The sequence below is a fragment of the Rousettus aegyptiacus genome, unplaced genomic scaffold (genome assembly GCF_014176215.1).
Source record: "Rousettus aegyptiacus isolate mRouAeg1 unplaced genomic scaffold, mRouAeg1.p scaffold_m13_p_5, whole genome shotgun sequence".
NCBI lineage: Eukaryota > Metazoa > Chordata > Mammalia > Chiroptera > Pteropodidae > Rousettus > Rousettus aegyptiacus.
In genome coordinates, this window is record NW_023416308.1 from 7,718,815 (window position 1) to 7,723,153 (window position 4,339).

Below are 4,339 nucleotides of genomic sequence, written 5' to 3' on the forward strand. Positions count from 1 at the left end.
TTCCACATTTTATTTATCTGTTTATTCATCAGTGGACGTTTGGGTTGTTTCTACCTCTTAGCTGTTGTGAATAGTGTTGTTATAAACATGGGTATGAAAATAGGAGGTCCTTTTGTTGAATAAAAAATTTAGCTATGCAGTTAGTAAAATTAATAACACTTCGTATTTACTTATATTGAGGTAGAATTGACGTGACATAATATTAGTTTTAGGTATACAACATAATGATTCGATATTTGTATATATTATGACATGCAATAACTCTCCTTGGGAAAAATTAAGTCTATAGATGAGATGAAAGCTTTTCGGCTATCTCCTCCAACCCCCTCACCCCAATGATAAATGAACAGGTATCATTTTGTCAATTTGACTGCCTATCCACACATATACACACATTATTTGTGTGTGTATGTATATATATTTTCAGAAAAAAAAATGCATGTACAGTCAATTCCTCTATAGCGTGACACCTGCACTCCTAAAATCACGCTAACTTTCCTAAATCACACAGTAAAACGGGGCTTGTGGGAAAAACAGGGCCGGAGGGCAATACTCACAAACATCGTCAAGGGCGCATAAAAAAACAGGACGCTAATAAAAACAACAGCATCGTTTTGCACATGCGAAATGGTTAAGAAATACATACGTGCTATAATAAACGCGGAACGTGATTTTGGAAAACGTCCCGAACTTTTCTTGTGGAGGTGGCGTCCAAAGGGTTGCTGCTTGTGAATTCTTGCGGCGTAGTAGAAAGAGGTTGTGGGAGATCAAAATGTTGTAAACCAGGTGTGGGCAGATGTGGCTCCTGGCACACATGACGCACACTGAGGCAGCTGGTAGATGTTTGGGGTGGGGGCTTTTGTTTTGCGTAGTCCCGTGGGGTCAGTTCAGCTGGGTGCAAGTTTTGGCATTGACCCAGCGTTTCTTGTGAAGGAAATCATGCGTGAGCAAACACAAAATTTGTTTCTGCTCCGATTGTTCTCATATGTATCAGTCATGTTGGAGCGAATTTATGTTTTCAAAACAAGTAGAACTGACTGCGCACACACAAACAGAAAATAAGTGGGACTCGTGTGTGTGTATGTCAGTGTGTTTACAGAAATTGATTCATGCTGTATGTATAACTCCGCAACCAATTCTTTCTTTCTTTATTTTTTTGCATAACGTTATTCCTGAGAGACTTACATATTCAGAACATAGACCTGTGCTGTTTTCTTTACTGTATAGTGTTCCATTAAATGAATACACTCCATTGAGCTTTCCCACGTGGATGGTCACAAACGTTGTTTCCGCCGTTTATTATCTGAAAGTAAATTCGTTGGGTCCCTGGGGAACGTATATTTTATGCTCTGTTCTCCCTTTTTGGATAATGTCTTCAATTAATTAGTTACATCATGGTAAAGTATGCATGACAGAATGTACTACTCTAATGATTCTTAAAATTTTTTTATATTTTCGTTTTAATTAATTAATTATTAATTATTTTCCCCCTTGATTAAGGATGTTTTAAGGGTACAGTTCAGTAGCATCATTAAGTACATTCGTACTGCTGTGCAAACAGCGTCTCCAGAACTTTTTCATCATCTCAGACTGGAACTCTGTACTCATCAAACAGTAACTTCTCAAATTCAAATCTTAGCCCACTACCTATTTCTGTGCTGCTCTGGGCAATTTCTATGCCACTCTGAACCTCGGTTTCCTCATCTGTAAGTTGAAAGTAAGAGTACCTACCTCTTGAATGTGGGTTGAGGACGATATGAGGTGACACAGATAAGGAGCCCAACTCCTTGCTTGGCACACTGGCAATCGTTACCAAACAGCTTTTATCATCATGTGAAATTGGCCAGATGTCCCATTATGCTCTGGTCTGATTTAGCTGACATCCAGTTCCTGTGAATGGGTGTGACATGGCATGACTCTCTGTGACTCTGAGCTGAAGGATGGTAGAGTGTCTGCAAAGCTTCCTAATGGATAAGACCTTCATGCACGCACTCTTACAGCTTGTATTTTAGATGGGAAGTTCCAGGTCCCTCCATGCTCGCTCCTTACCCTCATCTAGGATCCAGACCAGCCCTTGGGGCTCTTGGGAATGACCCATTTTCAGCCTCGGTCAGTGCCAGCCTGCCCGCGGGGACTGCCAGTTGCAATGTGCAGGCAGCACATGGATTGAGGTCACGGAGCAGATGGCAGTAACTTTCGGTTGGGATCTGCCAGGCTGCGTTGGAACCAGTGACCCGGAAGTAAATGTGCGTGCAGCGCCCTCCCTTCCTCTTCTGTCCCTAACGCTGGGACCTCGCCCTTCTCCAGCGCCCGTTCGGGCTTCACCCCGGGGGACCAGAGTATCCTTTTAGACTTCTTGGACTCCTGTGAGCAGAAAGAGAAGCCACGTTGTCACAGGTGGCAGCCACATCTCAGCGCCCACATCTCCTGGCCCCGCCTGGTTTGTGGAAACTCAGAACACCTTGTCCTCTTCATCTCATGAATCCGATGCTGTCCTCGAGGGTTATCATTATCCCATTTTATAGATGGAGAACTAGAAGTGGGTGTAGGGGGGCGTAGGGCCCTGTAATGCCTGCAGGTCAGAAGGAATTTATGGAGCCATGTCTAAACACACTGGTGAGTGCGTGGGAACGCAGGACAACTATTAGCTAAAAAAATAATACCGCTACTCTTACCACATGCTCCAAGATGTAGAAGTGTTTTCCCACCTTGTAGCATCATAGCACTGTAGCTTTTTGGTTCATAGAACTCTGGGGAAATCTGCAGGAGGCTAGGAACCCTCTGCACACAGATAGATATATCTTACTTGATTTTATCTCCAGCACTGGACACGTTGTAGGTAGAACTCAACAAATATTTATTGAATGATTTGGTAAAGCTGCGGCTGGGTACCTCTAGCTCTATTAGGAATTAAAAGAGAAAGAGGAAGAAGCATTTTCTCATGCTTTTCATCTTGAGGAAGTTAGATGTTCCAATTTCACAGGTGGGAAGGCTGAGTCGCGGTTCTCCAGATGTGGGCGGTCTTATATAAAGTCCCAGGTGGCACATCTCTTAATGTAGAAAGTTGACAGTGATGAGTGTTAGATGGGTTTGTAGTTGTGGGCAGTCGAAGCTGGCAGGAAATCCCCAGGACCTCCTGAATCTCAGCTTCTTTTCATCCCTAACACACTCCGAAGTGCTCTTTCTCTGAGGGTTGGTAAAATCCTTCCACACTGTCCTTGAGAGATGTGTGACATCTTTAGCAGCTGATAGACACCGGAAGCTTCCTGGAGAAATGAAAGAGATGAATCCATGAGAGCAGGAAGGAAGGAAAGGATGAGGACGAGATTCCCGAGTGGCGGTTTTTCTTCTCTTTTTTTTTTCTGATTTCCACTGCCTCCCAAAGATCTTCTCTGGTCAGAAGATGGTGTGTGAAGAAAGCCTGGAGGCTGTGGAACGTGGTGGAAGGAGCTCCAGACTTGGCATCTGAATTCTGGCTCTGTTACGTCTCACCCGTCACCTTAACCACTTAGGACTTTCCTTAGTTTCTTGACTTATAGGTCAAAAATGGGACAACAGCATTGAACCTTCAGAGTTGTTACTACAAGAGACTATTAGATACCCTGTGAGGGGAGGCTTGGCGCCCAGTAGGTGTACAGCTCTTGCTAGTCCAGAGGAATCCGAATGGTGGGTGAGAGCTAGGGCCATTAGGGGTTATGAGCATGAGATTTTCTTCGAGGTGCAGTGGAGGGTGTTTTATGAGCTGTCCTCCTGGTTAAGGCCCATCAAGCTGATAATGGGAAGACTAATGACAGTGCTGATTAATCACGGCTTGCCTCGGCGGCGACACTTTCATGTGGAGGGATCTCCAGGCCTTGCCCTCTGCCTAAAGCCAGGACCTGACCCACCTCCGCCCCCATGGCGCTATTCTTTTTAGGGACCACCTTTCATCCTGGCATCAGGCAGAGCTCAGTAATCACGATCTCTGGCCCCAGCTCTACCTCAGCCGGTGGTTCAGCGGCCACATTATTAACCTTGCTATTTTCTGTCCTTGGGAAGGAACGGTGGCACTAGAGGAGCTAGGGGACTCTCCCCAGGCTCTGCCATGAGCCAAACCCAGAGTCTAGCACCAAAATCAGCTCCTTCTGATGCCCAGCCTGCTATGCTGTGCTGTAGATACCCTCGTTCTTGCAGAGTCTATGAGAGATCAGTATCCTGAACATTTGTTTTCTATCTCAACTGGAGTTAGTAATTTGGAAATAAGAATCCTGATTGCTCTGTCAAATCCATGTATCCATGTATCCATGTATCCACCCACCCATCCATCCATCCATCCATCCATCCATCCATCCATCCATCC